The sequence below is a fragment of the Elephantulus edwardii genome, unplaced genomic scaffold (genome assembly GCF_000299155.1).
Source record: "Elephantulus edwardii isolate Elephantulus edwardi_28Jun2011 unplaced genomic scaffold, EleEdw1.0 scaffold00022, whole genome shotgun sequence".
In the NCBI taxonomy this organism is placed as follows: domain Eukaryota; kingdom Metazoa; phylum Chordata; class Mammalia; order Macroscelidea; family Macroscelididae; genus Elephantulus; species Elephantulus edwardii.
This window is the reverse complement of record NW_006399772.1, coordinates 22,502,346-22,528,127: the sequence shown is the minus strand read 5'-3', so window position 1 is coordinate 22,528,127 and position 25,782 is coordinate 22,502,346. Positions and strand designations below refer to the sequence as shown.

The following is a 25,782-nucleotide window of genomic DNA, read 5'->3' as shown; positions in this document are numbered from 1 at the left end:
TAATACTTAAGGCCTGCTGCCTGGCTGAATGGAAGAGATCCATGTCTGTTCTCATTCCCCCCAAAAAGGTGATCTAACAGAATGTAGAAACTATTGAACAGTGTCATTAATACCACATACAAGCAAAGCAAGTCTGCTGAAGATAATTTAAAAATTACTAAAACTGTACAGACGGAGAACCTCCAGAAGTTCAAACTGGATTTAAAAGAGGCTGTGGCACCAGGGATATCATTGCTGATATCTGATTGATAGGTTCTGGCTTGAAGCAAAGAATTCTAGAAGAATGTGTGTTTGTACTTTATTGACTGTGCAAAGCTATTTGACTGTGTGGATCATGACACATTTTGGCTAACACTGAGAAGAATGGGGGTGCCGGAGTACTTAATTGTGCTCATGCAAAACATACCTAGATCATATACCTAGATGCTGTTGTGCAACAGAGCAGGGGAACACTGAATGTTTTAGAATTAGGAAGAGTGTGTATCAGGGGTGTATCCTTTCTCTGGATCTATTCAATCTGTATTCTATGCTGATAATAAAAATCATTGACATTTTACAAAGCTGTTTTTTAGAACAAAGCAGTGTGATAAAAGTTGGTGCTCAGAACTATTTTAAACGCATCCCTTTATCACCTCATGATGTATCCAGATTTAGGTAGCATCTTCTTTAAGATGTTAAACATTATTTTCTTTTTTAATGGCATTTAAAACTTAGCATGAGTAAGTCTGTCATTGCTCCTGTCAGTGGATGACCATCTGAAAGTGACAGGCAGGCTTGTAGTCCTTTTCCTTGAATCTGTAGCACTTCATGTATTTTTTTAACCTCTCCTCTCAACCCCATATTGGTGGGTAGCGTGGTTGTTGTTGTTGTTATATGCTGTTGATTTGACTACAAATCATAACAACCCTATGCCCAATATCTCTGAACCTTGCCCAATCCTGAGCTAATCTCACTGTCTCTGATAACACTTGTCCTCTTAACCACCATTGCTGTATCAATCCATCTCATCCAGGCCTTCCTCTCCTGCACTGTCCCTCTACCTTTCCAAGCATGATGTCCTTTTCCAAGGACTGGTCCCTCCTGGCAATATGCCCAAAGTATGTAAGCTGGAGTTTTGAAATCCTTACTTCTGTGAACTACTTGGTTTCACCCTCTCCAAGACAGACCTGTGTGTCCTCTTGGCAGTTCATTGTATGCTCAATACGCTTCTCCAGCACCACAACTCAAAGGTGTTAATCATTCTATCATCCTTAGTCATTGTTCTTAGTCATGTTCTCTGATGGATAGCAAATAGCGAAGACCATGGCCTGGATCAGGCACGCACACCTTAGACTCCTGAAATGGAGAAAAGGGGCAATTCCATTTAGATCGTGGTTCACAGGATTCATCAGGTTTACAGACAGGAGCAAGTTGGAGATTGACGTAGACAGGGAATAGTTAACAGCTCCAGGTTTCATTTATGTTGCGGGCCCTTCACATGCATTATTAGATGTAATCCCTCCGCAATCCCTTGAGATCAGCGAGTGTACTCCACTTTGGGAATGGAGAATGAGGCTCAGAGAATAAACGAGCCATTTTCTGGCCAGCTCCCAACCTCAGCTCTCACCGTGCTGTCTCCAAAGGCAGCGCTAATGAACATTGTCCTTCATTCCTGGGTTCATAATTTTCAGCATCGCCTGAATTTCCAGACCATTTTCCTACACCTGTAGTTAATTGTTAATATCCCAGCACATTTTTGAAGCCACCCAGAAATGAATTATTAGACAGTCTTCTGTGTTGAATCATTCATTTGCTTCCTTTCAGTTGTCTGCAGGTGACGCTAAGCAGAAAGAGCTCTTAATGAATGGCAGTTATAATAACGGAAAAGGGCTTCATTGATTTTTTTCAGTCTTTCCTCTCACTAATTATCATACCAAAATTTGCCATTCTTTGTCATTAAAATATTATTTTCTCTAGATGAGAACATGTGGGTGCATATTGGACTGTGGAGGACCTGGGGGTGGGGGGTGGAAATTTCTGAAATGGATAAGGGTTCTCTGGCATTTTCTAGAAATGACTCGGATTTTCTATTAGACCTTCCCACTTTTAGTCACTGTTAATTTTGATCTTGTAGCTATGTTGATTTTTTTTTCTTCTTTTATTTTTTTGGTTATTTGATCAGGCTATTTTTCTTTTCTCTTTTGCATTTGAACATAAATCCACAGGGACCAAATCAAGTTAGAAAAGGTGAGTTTAGTTTGATTGCCAAGAAAAGACATGACACCTCTTTCTAGATATTGTGTGTTCTTTTGTTTTTCCTAATCAGGGAGCCTTCCTGTGGATCTATGAGGGGTGACTTTGTAGCGAAGGTAATGAAAAAAACCACTGTGGAAAAAAAGCCCTATTTCCTGTTTTTAGTGTATTTAGATGCAGAAGTATCATTGTCTGTTTATGAAAGTTCAGGTTTCCTTTCACAGGGTTAACAGTATCTAAGATTTTTAGATGTTTTGGGAAGTGACCTGACACCTGGCTGCTAACCCAAAGGTTGGCGCTTCGAACCTACCCAGTGGTCTGCTTTCAGTTCTCTCAGTGAGTTACCCCCATTTTATTCTGCAGTTCTAGCTGTCTGCACATTCCATGGCAATACTTTGTTTTGTCTTCTCGAGCTGCCCTTTGAAATCTTCGGTTCAGCTCTTTTACTCTGGCATGTTTTCCCTTTGTTTTGGCTTCTCTATGCTCTAGTGCAATTTTCAGAGTCTCTTCTGACATCCATTTCTGTTTTTTCTACTCTGTCCTTGTATTGACCTTTTGCTCTCTTCGTAGATATAATCAGGGGACGTATTGCACCAGGAAAGTCTGCAATCAGTGACCTCTCCAGATGAATGAGGACTATTATTATCATCATTCATAATTATTGATGTCAGTTTGAGGACTAAGATGTGTCTGATTCAGGCCATACTCTTTCCAGTCACTTGTTGTGCATCTGAGAGCTAGACATGAATTAGGACTACAGAAGAGGAATCAATGCCTTGAGCTGTGATGTTGGATAAGAGTACCTAACATCCCATGGGCTACCAAAGTAATGAACAAATTGATCTTGGAGAAGGTGCTGTCAAGTGCTCCTTGGAGGCAAAGGTCATAAAGCTTTGTCTGAAATACTTCAGGCAGTTGCTGGGAGAGGCTGTTCCTTGGAGAGGCTGTTCCTTGGAGAGGCACAACATGCTTGGGAAGGTGGCGGGTCAGCGAAGAAGAGAAAGTCCTCAACCAGGGCGATTGATGCAATGACTGCTGCAGTGGGCTCCAGTACGTCACAAAGTGTGAGGGTGACACAGGACAGGACAGGGTTCAGATCTGTTGTTCATAGGGTCACTATGGGTCATGCTCGATGGGACCTAACCACAGCAACAATATTCTTATATGAGAAAGACGTGGTAATCTTCCCCCTTAAGAAACACAATCTAGCATTCCCAGTGGGGCACTCCTGCTCTGTCACGTTAGGTCACCATGGGCCAGAATCAGCTTCACAGCACCTGACAACCCAGCCTTGTGACTGATGAGCACTTGCAAGAATATTTTAAATAAGTCCCCAAATAATTCCCGACAATTAATTGGGTGGGGGGGGGAGGGTGGCATTGACTTCCTACTGGTGAAGCTGCTTCAGACTGACAGAGTATGTATCTAATTCTGGCATTCACAAAAGTGCTTTGGACTTTGGGATTTCTTGAAAAAATATTGAGGGATTCGCAGATGCAAATAAGAAAGAACCTTCCATCAACTTGCATCACTGTATTAAAGATTCCATGAGCTCAGTTGACAATTTAATGGATGGTATTCAGGTGGGAGTTTAGAGTGCTGGAATGTTATGCACCACCAAGTCGGAACTGACCCATGGCTGACCCTCAAGTAGCTTTTCAGAGGCAGTATCACACAGGAGGAGAACCAGCTGGTAGATTCAAGCTGCATGCCTTTGGGTTGGCAGCACACCTTACCGTTAAGCTAGAAGAGTTAGTAGGTAGAAAATAAATGGGAAGAGCTTTAGAAGCCCATTAAGAGTTCAGATTAAAATAGTTGAACATTGGGATTCTCTGCAGGCTCTGACATTGGAAAAGGATATGATTAAAAACAGTGTTTAAAGGGAATTAGTCCTCTTGGGAGGAAATTGGCTGCAAAGGAAGGAAACGGATCAAGGAAGCATTTAGCGTTGACGTCTGTTAAAGCATGGTTCGATGAAGCTCTGAGCTCTGGGTGATGGGTCTAAATGTAGAGGATATATGTTTGAGGTGGATAGTGATTATTAACAACACTTGACCAGCTAGAGGAAAGAGTGTTAATAAAATAACTCCTCCACCCTGTGAGAGCATCGGCCGCTCCCCTTTTTCTAGCAGGCAGTGATTTTGAAAGCAATTTTACTATCAGGAGAGGAACTGTTTTTATAAGGACATGAGGTTTATGTGTTATGTGAATTAATGCTCAACTAATTCAGGCACAATCTCCAGTTCTCTTAATAGTATTTTTTAACGCTAGTCCTTCAGCGTTCATCCAAAAATATTTATCGAGCATGTGCCGTAATGCCCAGTTCTGTGTTGGGCACAGAAAGAGTGTAAGATAACAATCCATGTACTCGTGAGGCTTAGTGGTCCGTAAAGGAGACTACTCGTAATTAGTGAATTTCATTAATAATAAATAAAACAAATGGAGAATAAGAAGCACAAAGATTGTGTACTAACACAGATACTTTTCTAAGACCCAGTATGGAGAGCACTGTAAAAAATAAGGTCAAAGTAAGAGTACAGTAATTTACCAGAATACTAACATTTTTATATGTTAAATAGCCATAATTAGACTTTTCTACCTTGGTCCCCATCTACTTATATTTCCTTAGTTTTTTTGAACTCCCCACAAAGTTGTTTCTTTCATTGATTCTAGCCATTTTCATCTACCCAGCTTGTGGTCTCTTTCCTTTCTGTCTTTCTTGGGTAGAAACACAGTTGCCCCTATTTGCTCCCTTGTTGATGAGGTTACTTGAAATTGCAGCTCAGTATTGAACTATTGCTGAAGAAGACTTGAAGCAGTTACCTTCAGATCAGAGACTACAGCCTTCATTATCGATTCCATCTCAGGGTGGAGAAGTGGGGAAGTCATAGGTCACAGAGTTTTTTAGGTAGAGGGAAGGATGAAGGAATTAGGGAAGATCCATTGGAGACCTGAAGAGATGGGGCAACAGTGGCCATAGATTAATAGTGATTCATTTTATAAAATGCAGTGTATGGGAATGATCATATAAAATACAATGTACAGGAAGGCATGTGTGAAATACGAAGTATGGGGGGTGGGGAGAAAACAGAAATCTTCACCACCTGACCTATAAGCATCAACATGATGGAGGGAGAAAAGATTGAAGTTGTCAGTGAGTTCATTTTATTAGAAACCGTCAAGGAAATCAAAAGATGTGCTGCATTGGGGAAATCTGCTGTCAAAGCCCTCTCCAGATTGCTAAAGAGCATTGATGTCAGTTTAAAGATGAAGGTGCATTTGAACCCATCCGTGGTAGTTTTTTTAGTAACTTTCTTTGTATCTGAAACTTGACTAGAATTAATAAATAAATAAACTTGAATAGAATGAAATGAAAAAGAAGACTGAAGAAGACTTCATGTCTTTGAGTTGTGGTATCCACTTCCTAAACAACATGTCTCTGGAAAATCTATGAACTTTGATAAATGTTGATAGTTGTAGAGGGGCTTCAGGCCTTTTGTTCATAGGGTCGCTGTGAGTCATGCTTGACTCAAAGGCAATCAACAATAACAACAACAACAACGTTTATTAAATATCCCATAGGTTGTCAAATGAACAGAGACATTTGTTTTGACAGAAGTGCAACTAGGGTGCTCCTTGGAGGCAAGTCTGGTGTAACTCCGTTGCACGTATTTTAGATATGTTTCAGGAGAGGTTAGTCCTTGGAGAATGACATTATACTGGAAAAGGTAGCAAATCAGCAAAAGAGAAGACCACCGGCAACAAGATGGATTAACATAGCTCTGGTGATAACGAACTTGAGTATGTGGGGTCCGAGGATGGTTTAGGAAAAGTCTGTTGTCCCCAGGGTTGCTCTGAGTTGCGGTGAGGCAATGGCATATAATAACACCACGGTTCCCGCACCAGCATCACCGAGGGACTTGCTAGAATGCCAGTCTGCTTTTACTCCAGAGCAACCGCTTCAGAAACTCCAAGGGCCCAGCAGTCCGTGTTTCTGGGTGCTTCTGGCAGGAACTCAAGTGTGTGAAACTATCCATTCATTCTGAGGCAAATGTGACCTGTGTGACATAATAGGGCCACTGCAGGACCTGGTGATGATTAGGTGTCATGGCTGGAAAAGCTTTCACTGCACAAACAGAATGGCCAGCAAGTTGGTGCCCGTGCTGCTGTTAGCTATCAGGAGATTGCAGTGAGAAAGGAGACGGGCAGATGAATGATTATTCTCAGGTCTGTGTCTCCAAAAGCCATCAGCTGTGTCAAAGTGACTTAGCCTGGGCATGCTCTGAAAAAAACCTGTGGAAATAGTAAAATTGTACTTAAGAAACATTCATGAATTGCTGGCTTAAAAGAAAAAATAATGAACTTTTGTGACATTAAGAACTATATGCTGTACTCCGCTATCCTGCTCCAGTTAATAACTGTTTTGTTGGTTTTTTTTTTATACTGGATCATTCCACAAAGATTTGAGGTGGCTTACAAGGATTAAAAACAATAAAATCAGAAAATGTAAATACATACAAATCAAGATTAGGGATTAGACTGATGGCGTATACAATTTTTCAATTGTGGGACCTATTTAATTTTCTAATGAAATATTCCTTGAGGCCTAGCATAGAAAACAGGAGCTGAGTCTCTGGGGTAAAGCAAAGGTTGGCACTCTTAAGATTTCTGATGTTGTTGTTGTTGTTGTTAAATGCCATCGAGTTGCAGGCGACTCTTAGCGACCCTATAAAGGAGATTCCTCAACACTTGTGTGTCTCTCATCCTCTCTCCAGGTTCATAGGGTTTCCGGAGGTAAGCTGTTGTAGAAGAGGATGCCACTCCTGCTTCCAAGCTAGATTTCTGATAGGGAAATAAAATAGGCAAGACATATAATTGTGTGTTCAGAAGGAAAAAAATATCTTTAACAATTTTTTTCTCATGATATTCATTCAGGCTACTTCTGGTAGGAAGGTCCAAAGTTTTATTTGTTGCTCTTCAGATTGGAGAGAAAGTTGGCAATTTTTAACAGTATCCACTGAAAATGGGATATTACTATTTTTGTTGTCTAACTAGTGCTGACTCATAGCACTCAGGGGTAGAACAGAAGGAAACATTGTTGAATCTTGTGTCATCTTCATGATCTTTGATAATAATAATAATGGGTCCTTTATTGTTGGTGTTGTGTCAGTCCAGCTCATTGAAAGTTTCCACATTTTGATGACCTCTCTCAAACATGGTGTTCTCTTCTAAGGAGATTGTTCTTTCCTGATTGTGTGCCAAAGAGAATATAGGCTGGAGTTTTGCAATCTTCTCTTCTAAGCAACATTCTGGTTATATTTCTTCTAAGTCTGATTGGTTCATCCTTCTGCAAGTCCATGGTATGTTCAGTGTTCTTTTCCATAACCCAATTCAAGTGCATCAGTTCTCCTTCAGCCTTCTTAATAGTTTTCTCTAGCTTTTACATGCAAAGAACGTAACTGAGATAGGACATGAAGGTGAAATATCCAGTGTGGAAATGGAGCCAGACCTGGCAGTGAGAAGGCGGCAGGGGTTTAAATGCACAGTTTGAGGGTGTGCTGTGAACTAGCATGCAGTATATTCTCTAAGTAGTAACAGATGGGCCGTGTGACCTTCAGACCATCAGCCAGCATGATCTCATATCATCTGCTAATGTTCCTTGTTTAATCAGTTGATGTACGTGTTGTTTTCCAGACTGAACAAGTATACCATTCATATTCTAATGTGGTTAGGAAATTGAGAAGCTACAGAGATTGGAGCATGTGACAAAAAGCATGAAAACAATGTTATCATTATTTCCATAAAAAAATGAAAGTAGGTGTAAAAAATTTTGTCTCAAAACATTTTTTTTTCTAAGAATGCATGATGATTGCCTGTAATCCAAATACTGTGTTTGGAATATTTTAAACATCTAAGCCTACCTGATAATTAAAATACTGGCATTTAACACTTAGAAATAACATTTTCTTATAGCATTGTGTTGATTTTGCTAAGGTTTCCCACTAATTAACTTCATCTCAATTAAAAAACTTCTCAGTTTTCCACATACTTGTTTTTCAGCCTGTCTAGCTCTCTTTTATTGTTTTGTAGTTTTCATTGATTTTTTTTTTTTAAAGATGTATTTGTGCTGAATTTTTCCTGGCACATCACAAGTGCTTTAAAGTGTCATAGCGCCTTGGTAAACATAATATAATCTAAAATGTTGTTATTCAGCTCCCACCTTTGTCTGCCTACCAGTGATGGTAAATTGATTTTTTTTTTAATTTTTTTTTTTTTGTAAATTGATTTTTGTAGGGCTTTGTGGCAACCTTATTGGTAATTTGATTTTTAAATTCTAACTAATTGATTATACACTTTGGTGAGCATTCACCAGCATTTTTGCTTTTTAGCAACGTTAGCTACTGAAAGGAAAGTATTTTTAGTGTTAGGAGACACTATTAAATTATAAAAATATATAAGTTATATAAATATGTAGTTTAAAAATTGTATTTCAGAGTCCACATTTTAAATCTTGATACATTAACTGAGGGATGAAGATTATGGAATAGTAATAATAATGTAATAATATTGGGGTGCTTTTTTATAGTTTTATTAGTAAAAGAATTCCAAGAATTGATGTTTTATGACATCACCTTCAGTTTGCACTGCAGGCCATTTAAATGTTTATTAATTTTTGTGTTATTAACTGTACAGACTATGGGATATCTTAAAAGTCACATTTTAAGGTTTTTTTCTTCTTTTTTATAAGTTTTGTTCTCGACTTAGAGACCTCTGTAAGATTATTAGCCTTTTTCCATGCCTCTGTTTTTCTCCATCAGTAACTGATCACTCTGCTGACTTAATAAGGAATTGTGCTGCCAACACAAAGGAACATGGTTCAAGTCCCCCAGCTGCTCTGTGGAAGAAAGATGGGCAGTCTCCTCTTGTGTGATTTTCTGCCTCTGAAAACCTCCTGGAGGGTCAGCTGTGGAGTGGTTCTGACTCCTCAGTAAAAAAACAAACAAACAAAAAAAACCCCCAGCAACAACGTACCAGAAAGAGCACTTTTGTTGCCTAATGAGTATAGAGTTGCTTTGTCAAACTACAGACAGGTAGTTCAAATCTGTCAACTGCTCCATAGAAGAAAGATGGGCAGTCTCCTCCCATGTGGTTTATGGCCTCTGAACACCTGCTGGATGGGTAGCTATGGGTTGGTTGTGACTCAACAGCAATGAGCGGAGATGAATTGATACCAGAAAGTGATCCTTTTGGGATGGAAATACCTGTCATTTTATTGTTAAATTATTTATTTAAAATTTTACCTGTGATCTTACCACCATAACTGAGTGGTAACCAAATTATCCAGCATAGTTTTATGTTTCTTTTTCTTTTCTAATGTAAAAGTATTTCAAATATTCATGGTATTTATAAATTATAACCTTCTTGGTTATGCAGTGTTGCTCTTCTCAGTTCATATGGTTGAAGAACTGAGACATAATTACCTTGGGTGAATTTGCTGTCTGGGACCTCTTTAAAGTGCTAAAGAGCAAGGTTGTCAGTTTAATGACTAAGGTGCACCAGCCTCATTGCCGTAGTATTTGAAATTTTATCATATTCATGTGAAAATTGGGTAGTGAATAAGGAAGCTTGAAGAAGACTTGATGCCTTTGAATTGTGGTGCTGGCCAAGAGTATTTAATATATCATGGTTTACCAAAAGAACAACTAAATCATTCTTAATGGTACAGACAGGGTGCTCCTTAGAGGCAAGGATTATGAGATTTTTTTGTCTCACATATTTTAGGCATGTTTATCAGGAGGGATCAGTTCTTGGAAAAGGGTATTATGCTTAGAAAAATGAATGATCATCAGAGAAGAAGATCCTAAACACGATGGATTGACACTGATTATTACACAGCAGTTTATGAAGACGGCACAGGATCGAGTCAGGTCCCGATCTATTGTAGATAGAGTTGCTATGAATTGGAATCCATTTGTCAACACCTAACAATAATTGTTAATAATTATAAACTTAAAAACAATTAGCCACAGGAACCACCACACAGGCTTCAGTGGATCAGAGCAGTCTCCTGACTAACCCGAACAGATTACCTCTATTCCACCGTCTTGATTGTATTGGCTGAACTTCATTCCCTCCTCTGAACAGCGTTCAGTGTTGTTCCAGCTTGGAAAGCCAGCACACCTTTCCAGTGAGACAACAGCCCAGCCAAATGCAGTTTCCTAGAAAATTCTGTGTCATTTTAATGAATATTGGTAATACCTATTTAGATTCTAGGATAATTTCTTGGTATAGAATTAAACCTGTAATTTGTGGGAGTACAATTTTGCATGACATAATTTACCAGGGGTTTTAACAGCTGTGCTGCCTTAACTAGCATTTTAAACGTTTTTCTAATTATTAAAGCAATATGTATGCTTTGTGGAATATTTTTAAAAAGCACAAGGAAGGACGCTTCCCATTATGTAGAAGTAATCATTTAATCATTACATTACTACATTAATCAACACATCTTTCAAAATGAGATTATTCTCCATGTAGGAATTGTTATAGACTGCTTCCTTTCTCAGTCTTGTAAGTATATCATTAGTCATCTACTTGGTGATTCTGAATCACTGTATCTCATTATTTAATGAGACCTCAATTGTCAGACACCCCTTATCTATCTTAGGATCCTTGAATTCTTGCTTGCATCCCTCCTCAACATATGCACCTATTTCTAGCCATTCTCTCAGTTCATTCTCTTTCACACTTGGCAAACCCTGATGATGGTTGCTTTCGACTCTCTGCTTACCTTCTGCCCCCACGTGTAGGGCTGTACAAGGTCAGAGAAAAAGCAGATGACACTGACCAATCAGTCGCTCTTTTAATTCCTGGCATGTTCTGATGGCCCTCTGTGTTGCCTAGCAATTGTATCACATTTTCTTAGTGCTTTTACCTACCTGTTCTCCTAGACATTTTTGGTACTTCTCTCTGCTGAGACCTCCAACACCTCCTCCCTCTGCTTCACTCTCTTCTACTTTCTCTGTTTAAGAGCCCAGAGAAACCAACCACAAGCCATCTTCTGCGTCCCTACCCTCACCCCCGCAGCCAGATCCCTGCTGCCTGCACCCACGTCATCTCCTCTCTGTGGCTCACTCTGGTCCGCCTGGGTTCCCAGCTGCTCACACTCACCTGGTTGTTGTGTTCTTGGTTTTGTGAGCCTTCAGAGGTAACTCTCCAGCAATTTCTCCCCTCAGGGTATCAACTCTTTGCTCCTAGTAACCGGCCTCTACTTCCTTTACCTTTTCCACAGAACCTGTTGCCCCTTCACCTTTCAACAGAACAGCTTGAAATCATTATCTCCTTGTTGACTGCAATTCCTTTTCTTCTATTGTTCCCTGAACCCACACACATCATGTTCTTGCCAACACCATTCTAACCAAGCACCAGTCTGTTTTTGCAGTTGTTAGGAGGGGAAAGAAACCAAAGAAACATGGGTTAAAACTTGTTTTCTTTTTCTCTCCCAGCCACATTTGGTCCATCTGTAATTCTAGTTAGTTTGAACTGAGAGAAATTCTAAAACCTAACCATCTCCACTAACTTCAGTAACTGTACTAGTTTCCTATTGCTGTGTTGTAACATATTACCATAAGCTTAAAGGCTTCAAACAATACACAGTTACTGTTGTCTAGTATAGAGGTCATGGGTCTGAAATGGGTCAGCAGGACTTCTTTCTCTCTGAAAGTTCTAGGGGTGGGGCATGGGGAGAAGCCATTCCCTTGCCTCTTGTAGACCTGTAGGCTGCTTGCATTCTTAACTTGTAACCCTTCCTCTGTTTTCAAAGCCGGCAGTGTACCATTTTCAGATATTCTTCCTCTCCTTCCTTTTCTTCTTCCTCAGTTGCTCTGCTTCTGTCATCACATCTCCTCTGGCCCTGACCCTTCTGCCTCCATCTTTAAAGGACCCCTTTGTTTATATTGGGCTCACTCAGATAATGTGTATTAATTAATCTTACCATCTTTTTGTATTTAACTGAATCAGATCTGTCAAAGTTCCTTTTGTGTGTGAGGGTTCAGTGACTGCGGTAATGGGAATAGGTGTATCAGAGACAATAAAATCGGCACAGAATAGAGCAGGGTTTAGAGCATTGTACATAGAGTCGCTGTGAGTTGCGGGTGACTCGACAGCATATAACAACAACAACTGATAACAAAGGGAGCTCTGGTGACCTAGTAGTAAGGAACTCAGCTGCCAACCCAAAGGCATCTAGTTCAAATCCCCCAGCTGCTCCACAAGAGAAAGATGGGCAGTCTCCTCCCATATGAAAACCCACTGGAAGGTCAACTATAAGTCTGTTCTGACTCAATGGTACATAACAGAATAATACCAGGATGAATAAGGATCAGGCTCCTTTCCAACGAGGTAAAGCGATACTGTTTGCTACCCAGCCAGCAAACAACAGTCCTTGCACTGTCACCACTATTTGGCTGTCAGTGATACACCTGTGTATACCTGCGTAGGAGCGCAGAGTAATGCCTTTGGATCCTGTGATGTAGCTGACAGCAGCTTGGTGCTGGGGATTCTGACAGAAATCAGCAGGATCCTGCCTCTCGACTCTTTTGGACACAGGACTTGGTTGTTGCTGACTGGTCTGTTTCTTAAAAAAGGTAATTTTCCCCCCCTTCTAGACTATTTCTGGAACTACGAAATGTTCCAAAAGCCTCCGAGTGTAATAAAGCTTGGAGGCCTATTTATTATGTTAGACATTGCCGCCTTCCACAAGCTTTAGAATATGTTCTGTAAACTGATGGATTGATAGACAAGGAAGCATGTGTGTCTGTGTGTGAATAAATATACAGGTAGACATATGTAAATGTGTTTCTATGTGAATTTTTGTAGTCTCAAACAAATTTACGGTAAGGAAGCTTTCAGAGTCCAAAAACAATATACTTTGAGTCATAGCTTTCAGAGTGTAGGTTACAGTCATGTTTGACTTTTTGACTCCATCATCATCACCATCATCATCATTTCTACTTGCAGAACCTCCTTCACCACTCGCTGACACTGAAGAGAGTAGCTTATGCTTATTAACATCATCTGACAGATAAAGCCCCTTTATAAACCATTTTAAGGAGAGTCTGTGGATGTGAAGATGTTACTGCTTCCAGGAGCCCTGAAATCATCACACTGTGGGTGACGATACTGACGTCAAAGGTGGTCAGGGCGTGTGGCCAGGGAAATAAAACTGCCAGTCCACAATGAAGGAGTAGGAGCCACCAGCCTCCACGTACCTGCTGGTCTACCATGTGATTCTGGAGTCAGAGTTCTGAGCTCTCTCTGCTCTAGACAGATTTAGCACTTTCATTATAGCAAGCCTGTGGCTAAAAATGCTGCTCCGCACACATTAACAAGAGTAAAGGGTCTGGATCCCATTAAAACGAATAACCCAGCGTATTAAATGCAACCATTTGTCTTGTTATGAAAATGTGTTGACGTTCTCTGCTTACTGTAATCCTTTCATCCATCGCAGAGGATATCACTACACTACTAGGTGCTTTGTAGACCCCAGGTAGTGCACGTGGTTAATGTGTTCCATCGCTTACTGAAAGATTGGAGGTTCTGATCCAGCCACAGGCACCTGGGAAGAAAAAGGCCCAGCAATCTACCTCCAAAGTAATCACCTATTGACATACCTATGGAGCAGAGTTTTACTGGTATAAATGGAGGGCACTGAGAGGTGGCCTTAAAACAGTGCATTTTCTTTGCTTGTTCTAGTGGATGGATTAGTAAGGTACTCATATTTTTTTTTATTATTATTTTTTTTAGTGCAGGATTTTGTGACTTAATTTAATCTTGCTTCTTATTATCTGTGACTTTAGTAAATTTATTCCCGTTCCTTAAATCTCAGTTCACTTCCGTGGAAGGTGGGGTATAAGTTGGGATCTTAATTATCAGGTTTCCTTGAGGTGATGGATGTAAATTTAAATGGTCTCAGCCAACACTTACTTGGTACTCATCATGTGTCAAGCGGGAAGGTAGGGGAAGGGAGAAGTGAAAAGATTTATACATTTTGACAAGAACTTGTACCGAGAGAATAACAAGGCCCCGACTTTAAACAAGGTCGTTAGGGAAGGCCTGGCAGTGACTGTTAATACATCTGTGTGGGAAATGACCATGTACCTGTGGAAATTACATTTTGGAAGATTTTTATAAAAGCTCCCATTCGGAATACTCATGTACCTTATTAAACAGAAATGTGGAAAACCACTTTAAAGATGTGAAGAAATTCTAAATAATAAAAAGGTGTTGGAGTTCCCAATTAAGTATAATAAGTGCTCAGAATAAAAAAGATTTTTAAATTAGTATCCAGATAGACTTTAATAAATGCTATGGGTTTTTTAATTTTAGTATTTATATATCATTCTTTTCATTAACATTTTTGTAACTGTAGAACCAAAAGTGGTAGTTTAGAATTGAGTCCCATAAAGAAAAGATAGGTTTTAGAGAATTTCTCCTCCATGTCTTCCAACTTGGATTACTTGCTAAATAGCTGTTCACTTTCTAGAAAGACTTGACTCAAGATGATAAATCTTTTCTAATATTTCTGATAGCTTTCAAAGACTGGATCTATAATTAATGCAGAGTTATTTTATTTTAATGAATTTTTTTTTCTTTAGGAAAGAAATCTTTCCCTCTGCAATGATTAAATCATGCCTGAAGGAAAGAACTGTCCGTGTTCCCTCTAAGCCACGGACACAAACATGCTGTCAATGACTTTATTAGACTTCAGTAGCATTCACATGCACTTTATGTTACTGCCTAGAGACCACTTTTGTGTTTCAAACCATGGGTTATTTCTAACTGAGCCCATTTTACTAGGTGAGAAAATATAGCTCAGCCTGGTGTGAAGTAGGGTAGTGGGAGTAAAGCTGAGAGGGTGGACACAGGCCAGGTTGGGGAGGACCATAGGCATGGAGGAGATGTGCCTTGCTAAGGTCATCAGGGCATACTTGAGATATGGTGCTTTCTTAGCTGGGAAAAAACTATTAGAACAAATGACAGAATCAGAGCACGTGATCTGTTGAATTTACTGAAAACCAGAATTTAGAGGGAAAGAAAAAAAGGGTTGTGTCTGTAAGGTAATGTTAATGAGTAAACAATTAAAGTTCATTAGGCAGACATATGTTAGCAAGATCTCACTTTGTTTTTACTAATATTGTGGCTTTCAGTGCCTTGTTACTTAGAATTAAAGAGCAAGTATGCTACTTTAAAGACCAAGGTGTGCCTGGTACATGCCATGCATGATGTTTTCATATGCGTGCAGAATTCAGGCAATGAATCAGGAGACCGAAGAAGAATTTTGATGCCTTTGAAGTGTGGTGCCGGCAAAGCGCATTGCACGTAGCATGGACAGCTGAAAGAACATACACATCTGTCTTTGAAGAAATGCAGCTAAGGTGCTTCTCAGTGTCAACAAGGGTGCAACTTTATCTCACGTACTTTGGATATGCTGTGAGGATGCACCAATCCCCGGGAAGAGATGTCATGCTTGGATAAGTAAGAGATCAGCAAAAGAGAAGAAAGCCTCAAGGAATGGATTTCCACAGTGACTGCAGCATGAGGCTGGGGCACAGGAAAGAGTGTGAGGAAGGTGCAGGACAAGGCAGGGCTTTGATCAGCGGTTCCTAGGTCTCTGGTGAGTCTCCGTCACCTGAAGGGCACGTAACACCATCATTTAGGAATTTGGAGTTTTCAAGTGACAGAAACGAAAACAATTTTCCAATAGAATACTCAAATAACTGTAAAGTCGCTGAGCTATGTTTCTCCTTAAGCCTGGAGCCTCCTGCTGTGTCACTCAGAATTTAGAACCCTCTCCGTCTTGTGGTTCCGATTTCTCCAGGTTAACCCACCTCAGCAAACAGCCATCATGGTTTCATCAGAAGATGCAACATTGGTAAAATTGAAAGATTAAGGTCTCTTCTCAGGAGTAACTACTAACCTTCTCAAGGAATTCTTTAAGATCATTCTCTTCAGGTTTATAAAGCTAAGTATGTGGAAATAAAACATGAAATAATCCAATCTAGCAGTTGTTCTTTACTTGCTAATTTAAGAATATGGTTTGTACTTAAAATTCGAAGTAACAGGAGAGTATAGAAATAACAGTCTTGGTAACGAGGCCCCATATAACCTTCTGACTCAGACTTAGCTTATTAATGGTCTGTCACTTACCTTTTCTTCTCTTCTGGAAAGTGACAGAACAGAACACCTTTCATTGTGCCAGACAACATGCTGTGAACTATATACATAAATTATTTTCTTAAGTCTTGCACTAACTCTGACTTCGGTATTATCTTCTCTAGTTTACATATGAAAACCGGAGGGTTAGCATCGTTAGCAACTTGGCACTTGTCATAGGATTAATAAATTGGAGAATTAGAATTCAAACTCAGGCAGCTGGAAACCAGAGCCTCCATTCTGGACTGAAGTCCATCGTTCTCTATCCTTAAAATCTCATCTCTTTCCAGATGCTCAGCCAGACCCTTTAGCTTTAAGCAAGACTCACTTCTCAGTGCACTTATCTTCATGTGGCAAGACACGTGGTAACCCAGTGTGATGCCTTGGGGGATGAGACGGGGGATCGTTGCTGCAAACACTTTAAAAATGCTCTTTCAGATGTGCCCTGTGGGACGCCTGGTGATCAGAGCATCCATCCACATGGGACAGCTGGTCGGCTTGGGTTAGAATTCTACCTGAGGATATGAGTGTAGTAAGCTGTTTCTCTTTTTATTGATGCAAGCAATTACCTGTGAAGAGAAGGAGAATTGGAGCTGTTGCATAATTTTGAGACATTTCCAAGGGGCACTTCAACATAAACAAAGCCTGAACCTTTTTTGCTTGGGTAGCTTTTGAAGGGCCAGCACCATTTTGTTTGTTTGTTTGTTTGGAGACCATAAATATACCCAACTAGGCGTCTTTGATGTTAACTGTGTTGTTTTTGTTGTTGTTATGTTCCGTGAGTCACTTGCAACTCATAGCGACCCTATATACAACAGCCCTAAACCCTGCTGTATCCTGTGCCAGTCACACTGCCTCTGACACGCCCATGCCCATTACCCCAGTCGCTGAATCAATCCACCTCATAGAGGGTCTTCCCCTCTTGCACCGTCCCTCTACCCTCCCAAGCATGATGTCCCTCCCCAAGGACCCGTCCCTCCTTATAACATGTCCAAAGTATGTCAGACAAAGCCCCAGAATCCTTGCCTCCAAGGAGCAGCCTGGTTTAACCCTCTTCAGGATGAATCTATTTGTTTTCCTAGCAGTCCATGGTACATTCAATACTTTTCTCCAGCACCACAGCTCAAAGGCATCAATTTTCCTTCTATCCTCCCTAGTCATTGTCTAACTCTTTGATGCATAACAAGTGATTGCAAAGACCATAGTCAGTATCAGACGCACCTTAGTCTCTAGAGTGACACCACTGTTCTTCAGTACCCTGGAGAGGTCCCTAACAGCAGACTTTCCCATGGCAATGCACCTTTTAATTTCCTGGCAACTGATGCCAAGACTGTTGACTGTGGAGCCAAGCAAACTAAAGCTGTGTGCAATCTCAATCTCTTCACCATCCATTCTGATGCTGCCAATTGGCCCAGTGGTGAGAATCTTTGTCTTCTTGACATTGAGCCTCAATCCATATCGGAGGCTGCATTCCTTGACCCTCTGCAGCAGGTGTTTCAGGTCCTCTTCAGTTTCAGCAAGCAGGGTTGTATCATCTGCATAACGCAGATTGTTGATAAATCGTTCACCAATCTTGACCCCACGTTTCTCCTCATAGAGCTCAGCCTCCCGGATAATCTGTTCTGCATACAGGTTAAAAAGGTATGGAGATAGGATGCATCCCTGACTACGCTCTTCCCAGTTTTGAACTATGCAGTGTTCCCTTGCTCTGTTCTGATGACTGCCTCCTGATCCAAGTATAGGTTTCGCATTAGAACGATCAAGTGTTCTGGGATTCCCATTCTTCTCACAGGCAGCCACAGTTTGTTATGATCCACACATTCAAACACCTTTGCATAGTCAATGAAACACAGATAGACATTCCTCTGGTATTCCCTGCTTTCAGCTAAGATGCATCTAACATCAGCTACAATATCCCTAGTACCACGACCCCTTCTAAACCCAGCCTGGACTTTGGGCAGTTCTCTGCTGATGTGCTGTTCCAGTCGTTTTTGGATACTCTTTAGTAGAATCTTGTTTGCATGTGAAATTAATGAGATTGTTCTATAGTTTTCACACTCTGCTGGGTCACCTTTCTTTGGAATGGGAACAAATATAAATCTCTTCCAGTCAGTTGGCCAAGTGTCTCCAGATTTCTTGGCACAACTTGGTGAGCACATACAGGGCAGCATCTGTTAGCTGAAGTACGTCAATTGGTATACCATCTATTCTGGGGCATGATTTTGTGCCATTTCCTTCAAAGCAGCTTGAACTTCTTCCTTCATCACCATAGGCTCTTGCTCATATGTTATTTCATTAAATTCTTCTGTTTCTGCCAGTTCCTTTTGATACAGTGACTCAGTATATTCTTTATATCTTCTTTTAATACTTTTAGTACTTCCTGTTAACTGTAGGATTAGCATATATTTTCCTGCCCCTGTGTTCACAATTAACTAGAACAAATTATAGAAAATAACAAAATAAAAAAGAATCCCATAGCTGTGTGAAAGGAGTTGGCTCAAATAATCTTCATGAGATTTCTTTATGTAAAGGGGAACATTTAGCATTCACACCTTAAAAGGTAATTTTTGCACATTTTTAAGTGTTAAATTTATTATGGTTCCTTAATAAATTGATTTAGGGAGAAACTTCTAACACCTTGTTATTTTAGTCCTAAGCTTGGCACTCCAGGTTCTCATGGAGAAGAAGGAAGAGATGTTTGTTTGAATCTGTGCTTTGATTATTTGGAGGGTTGTGACGTCTAGAGATGTGGCCACCAAGTCAGCAGACTGCTATCCAGAGATTGCTACTATAGAAGAGGACAAAGTGGCTGATGTCCAGAGGAAGAAAGAACTATGAGCAATGTTGAAGGTAGAGCCATGATAAGCCTTTATAACTGTGGAAGATAAACCCTTATAGCTATGGACAGAGAGGCGTAAAGGTGTGGGCTACTGCCCTTAATGAGTGGTTGGGTGGTGTCTCACCAAGAGGCCAGGGGAGAAGTAAGGTAAAAGGAAGGTAGCTTAGCTTTGTACCTACTGAGTTTTAGAGTCTTGTTGGAACTCCCAAGTCAAGTTGTTTAATGGGCAATTGTATTTAATGAGAGGGAAGAGTTCTAGCCATTGAGTACTATTTCTAGAAACGAGGAAATTGAAAAGCAAGGAAAGACATAGATAGAATGAATAACTTTACAGTGGGGCAAAGACATGGTTTCTCTTGAGAAGGATTAGAAGGAAGGAGCAGACTATTGAGAGTAGTTTGGTTTTTTTTTAAAGAAATGATTTTCCGTGTGTGAGTAGGAAAAACAGAGTTGAGCACCATGAGGGAGATGAGGATGTGTCAAGAGCAAAGGGAAGGATTGAGATGGCCACTTGGAAGCCAGGGACACACAAGCTGATCGGCCGCTTTCTGGGCAGCACCATTCATCAACTGTTTTGTTGCTGCAGCTTGGACATAGATGTGTTTGGATCTTAAATGTGCAGTTGGTTTAAAAGATACTGTGTGAGTGTTTCAGCTTTGCTCAGCATCCGAAACGAGCAGAGAGGGCAGACTGTGGCTGGACCTAGGGTTACAAGATTCAGAAATAATTGTTTGAAGGAGTGAAAGCGTCTGTAGAAACCTGAGCTCTGTACTGGGTGGAGGGGACACCTGGTAGAGGAGTGACTCATTGGAGACAGAGACAAACCAAGGCATTTTTTTTTAATAGTCCTGATAAAGTCCCTGGACAGAGGGATGCTGTGTGAAGTCAGAGAAAGAAAGAAGAGATTGTGGACTCTTATCAGATTTGTTTATCTCTGTGCTGGAGGGCCTCCTCCATAATGACAAAGAGCTAAGTGAGTTGCTCTTGGGTTGATTCAACTCATGTTTTAACTTTTTCTTGTGAGTTGACTGAAAGTTTACAGAGTACATTGGAGTTCAGTTCAACAGTTCATGCATACTTGGTTTCGTGACAGTGATTACAATCCCACCATATAACGTAACAGTACACTTGTCTTCCTTGTGCTCCTGTTTCCATTTTTTTTTCTTCTCTCCTGTCCCGCCTTGCTTCCTGAGCTTTATCCTGGGCAAGTCCCGCCTGTTTGGTCTCATACAGTTAATTTCTCGAAGGACAGTGCAGGTCCCTGGGGTCCATGCTCACCTTCTATGCCTGTCTGTTGTTTGGTTAAAAGTTGAACCTTGGAGATGCATTTTATCTCCAGCCTTGAAGAAGCAAAATTGTCTCGCTTTCTGCATCAGAGCAACTGGTAGATGCCAGCTGTCATTTAGCAGTCTGATGCTTAAGCCACTGCACTACCAGGAATCTTTATTCACTTCCCCCAAACTTGATCAGATGTTAAGTACCTCTTTATGAGCTTGTGAAGCGAAAGCTGTCTTTATTTAAATTTATTTATTAGACTGTTGTTAAATGCCATTGAGTCAACTATGATTCATAAGGACCCTGGGAAGGACAGATTGAAACCTTATGTCTCACTTGCACCATCCTCATGAATTTAGACTGAGAAGGGCTTATTTCCAGGGAGGGCCAAAGGGCCAGAAAGAAGTGGAGCTCATTATACAGAGGAGAAGGAGGAGGGATAGAGACGCTGGTGCAGAACCATCAGCTGTTTAGGGACTGATGCTCTTCCAGGGTTTATTCACTTTCACGTCCAAAAGTCTTGCTCTTGACACGCAGTCAGAGGGAAGCAGTAGGAATGACAGATGTATAGTGTCTTAGTTTGTTCTTACTGGATTTTTCTCGGATGAGAGCTTATAGGTTTGGATTCTAAGTTTCACGATGTTGATCCATCTCTTGGCCCTGGAAAGTCTCTGTGGAATCTTTGTCATTGGTTTTATGATACGATTTTGTGGTTCAGCAGATTTGTAATAAAAAACATTGTAACATGGATAACTTTCAAAACTGGCCTACTGTCATTGAGTCAGTTCTCTGTCAGGGCAACACTTCGCAGAGTTCCTGAGGCTGTGAATGAGAATGAGAGGACTCTGCTCATCATGATGTCGCAAAGTGGCTGGTGGATTCCAGCTGCTGGTCTCTTGGTTGACAGTGCAACACACATGCACTATGTCCCCAGAGCTACGTAAACCGCCTTTAGAAGTCTCTTTCTTCAGTTATTTCCTCCTAAAGGGTAATTGATTGGATATTGTACATTCTAAAAAATGCTCAAGTGTATAGATGAAACATCTGTTTGCTAGACTAATACTGGCATGGAGTAATACTAAATGAACTGAAAATAATTTCCTGGGAAATGAGCTATTGATTTTTCCATGTATAGATTGCCTTCCCTCCCTCCACCCCCTGATCATTTTAGTGCACTCTTCTATTGATACTGTTATTTTTATGGGGTGGAGTAAGAATGGTTTCCATGGACGTCAGCCTTACTTCCCAACTGCATGTTATCCTTGTGTTCTCAAACACAGCTGCAAGTTTCCAGGTGCTTTGTACCAGTTTTTAAAAATAGATTACACAGGCCCACAGGTACATGCATTCACTACCAAGCAGGACATTATCTGAGAAGGATCGTAATACCTGACTGTGAGGAGTTGGCTCAGGCAGTTTTCAGCATCTTTCTTTTATTAATCGTAATGAAAGTTTATAGAGACTTTGTATTTCCATTCATTCATTGTTGCACTTTTCTCCCTGCCCACCCCGTTCCTGTTCCTGCAATTCATTCGTCTCCTTGAAAAGTAAAAGAAAAACTCTTTCATTGTTATGCATTCCCTCCCCCCCAAGTCCACTCCACTGTGCAACCTTCATTCTGGACAATAATATTGATAATAATACCCAATCATATATCCATTTTAAACAGTTGTGTCCCTCATCTGTTTCAATTCATCATTCCTCGCTTCCTTCTCTGTCTTCCCTCAACCCTGATGTCAGTCCCATTTTACAACAGTGGCCCTGTGTAATATTTGTCCTTTTGTGACTGAGATATTTCACTCAGCGTATATAATATTTCACAAGTTCGTTGTTTTTCAATGCAGCATAGTATTCCATTGTGTAAATATACCAGAGTATATTTACAAACAATATATATGAACAATTCGTTTGTTGATGAGCAAGTGGGTTGTTTCTAGCACTTTGTTATTGTGAACAAAGCCACCATAAACATGGGTGTGCATAAATTTCAGCATCTTCATGGGCACCTGACAGTTCCTCTTTCATCAATTCTGATGAGCACTTAGGTCAGTCCCTTTGAGCTTGTGGCCCTGTGACCTCGGCTGAGGTCGTGATTACAGTTTTGGTCATCTCCTAAAGGAGCTGTCAAGTTGCTTCTGGCTCATGGTAATAACCACTTATACAGCAGAGTGGAACCATGCTGTTAAACAAAAATCCGATTTAGCCAGTGATAGGGATGGTTTGCTCTTTATGTGCTATACAGTTTGCAAATTGAGTACCACTTCAGCTGTTGTTAGATGAAGACTGGTGAATTCTCAGGCCTGAGGACCCTTTGTACAGGAAAATGAAATCATGTTTGACCCTGTGCCATCTTTAAGATCGTTGCGATCCTTGAGCCTTTTATTGTAGCCTCTCTGTCCCCACATCTCAGTGAGGGGTTTCTTCATTCTCATTGACCCTTTACTACACCAAGAATGATGCTTTTCTCCCCAAAATTCCCCAAAAGTTATTGAGTGTCGAAAGACTCTTATACCCCCTTATTATCGTTGCTGCCATAGAAACGTGGCCGTAAGAATGTTTATACAGTAACAGTTTATCCTGAAACAGCTTCTGGTCTGACCTTGGCATTTCTGCCCCTTGGAACTGATTGTGCACAGATAAATCTTCAAAAGAACCCACCGCTTAAAGCAAAACTAAAGTACTTCCTAGGCTGTGTTTGATGTGAAGGTGACTTTGGCAAACCAGTCTTCTCAAGGCTTAAAAGTTCAGAAGATCTCCCGGCAGTAGGCAAGCGAGGTTACTCCAAATCCATGCACTCTTGAAATCTGGATTACAAGAGAACTGAACGGTACTCATCAGTGCCGTATAAGGTGTTCAGTGGTTTACTTGTTGGAAGTAGGTCCCGAGCCTGCTGAGGTGCTCTGGATGGACTTGAACCTTTCCGTTAGCAGCCAAGTCCATTAACGATTAGCACAGTCATTGTTGTTATTATGCGTGGTCAAGTTGCGACCAGTCCATAGCTGACGCTCCAGCAGGTTTTTAGAGGTGGTGTACTATATGAGAGGACATTGTCTGTCCTGTGGAGCAGTTAGTAGATTCAAGCCTGTGGAATTGCGGCACAGTTTCTTACCTCTAGGCCACCAGCACTCCAGCACAAGAGAGAGTTCAGTTATGCCTGTGTCCTTTCTCCCTGTTGAGCCAGATAGAGTGTGATCACTGGTGGGAGTGATGGAAAGAGCATGTGTGGATGTCCCAGTCCTCCATTGTTCGAAAGGATGCACATCTTCTGGGATAGTTCCAGAATGTTCTCCTTCTGCATATAGGACATGTGTTCAAACGAGAAGAAATTAGTTACTTCTAGTCTGACCAATTTTCGTTTAGCAGAGGGACAGTGACAAAGCCTTTTGGTCTAATTACTAGCATGTTTTGGATCTGTATACTCATTGAGCTGACGGCAGTTGTAAGAACTGAGCTGTTTTGGTTGGTAAAGGGTTGAAGACCTCAGAACCATCCCAAGTAACTGTTGTTGCTATCTCTGCATTCTCCAGGAATATTGAGGGGAGACTGAGAACATCGAAGGACAGAAGCAGATGCCCTCAGTAGCTGCTCCGGGATAGAGGGGGTGGGAATGGCAGGGTCTCCTTCCTGAAGCACATTCCAGCCAGCACCATCATGTGCCACCTACACGAAAGTGGTGTCATCTGGTCTGAGGCCACCACGGCTCTGGGACTCGAGTTCCACTTTCAGTTAGAGAGTGGGTGGCATCGCTTGCAGAAGACAAAAACAGATTCTTATTAAGAATAGACCTTCAAAATATAGCTCAGGTTTATTCTTCCCAGAAATTGATCCCAGCCAGTCATAAATCACGTAGGAGACTCGGGAAATGATTACCATTTGTCTTAGTCTAAACTCCAGTGAAGTAGAGGCCATGCTTGACTATTTCCTAATGTGTAGCACATGTTTACAGTGGTCTACACTTTATTCTGTGTTATAGAACTGTTTGAAATACTTGCCTCGCCCCCACCTCCACATCCTGCCCACAGATGCCATGCAGAATGAGGAAGAGAAGGGAGAAAACAAGCGACAGCACACACCTAGACATTACCTTGTGAATCTCGCTGGAGAAATGAGTTCAGGTGGAAAGAAAAGACCAGCAGAAACATACAGAGCAGAACATTCTTTCTTATGTAAGCTAACACAAGTAGAGCTTAACAATGGCCTCTTCTGTATTATCATGGTAATAATACCATCCACTTATGTACTGAGGAGCACTGGTGGCCTAGTGGCAGGAAGCTGTACTGCAATCCTAATGGCACACAGTTCGGACCCACAAGCTGCTCCATGGGAGAAGGATGGGCAGTCTCATTCTGTATGGTTAACTGCCTCTGAAAACCCGACGGTCAGCTTCAACACGACGGTACACAACAGCAACAACAACCTATCCTCTACACTGATGATTTATCACCAACCGTTTTTCGTAACTGTTATTTGCAGTAGATTCACGAAGTAAGGCAAAATTGCATGACCTGATTCGGATTCGTGTTTTGTTCCTGCACGTGGTACTTGCCCTGCTTTTTCTTGAACAGGATCAACGCTTCCTTGCTTTTGCCAGGCTCCAGTACCTCTCAGGGTAGCAGATATATCTCCCCTCACCCTACAGTGGTGTTTGTACCTTTGCCACTTTTCATAGGGACCTTGCTTTGTTGTAGGAACAGGGTGAAAAGCAAGAAACCAAACCACTAAGTTGATTCTAACTCATTGGGACCCACAAGACAGAACAGAACTGCCTCCAGCGTCCCTAGGCTGTAAATCTTTCAGGAAGCAGACTGCCAGTTTTTCTCCACGAGCTGGTGGATTTGAACCACTAACATTGCCCTCAAAGGCTCTGCTTCCTCCCTGGGTTTCCCCAGGATCTGTGTGGTAGCCCTTTCCTGGCAGCAGCAAAGCTTGTCTGATTTGCTCTGGTGAATAGCAGGAGGGATGCACTCTCACTAGGACTGGGGAACATTTAATGGTGGTGAAATTGCTGGCAGGGTTTGAATAAAGACTGCTTTCAAACCGTTGCTGTTCCCTTTCCCTTGATTGTCTTTGATACGGAGTGAGTCATCTTCAGCTGGTAGATGGTGAAAATGTTAAGGTCCTTCTGTTTATTTTTTCTAGATGCTCAGCAGTTTTTGCAATTGGTGGGCTGGTTCGATGGGGAGATGAGTTGGGGAATCAAACCAACATCACTGTCAGTACTG

At 41.1% G+C, this 25,782-nt stretch overlaps 1 protein-coding gene across 1 annotated transcript in view; it reads left to right on the top strand.

Annotated features, from left to right (window-relative positions):
- The window catches only part of LOC102846862 (cortactin-binding protein 2-like), a 165,118-nt gene that overhangs the window by 25,533 nt on the left and 113,803 nt on the right, over nucleotides 1-25,782 (top strand). The gene's annotated exons all lie outside the window — the stretch shown is intronic.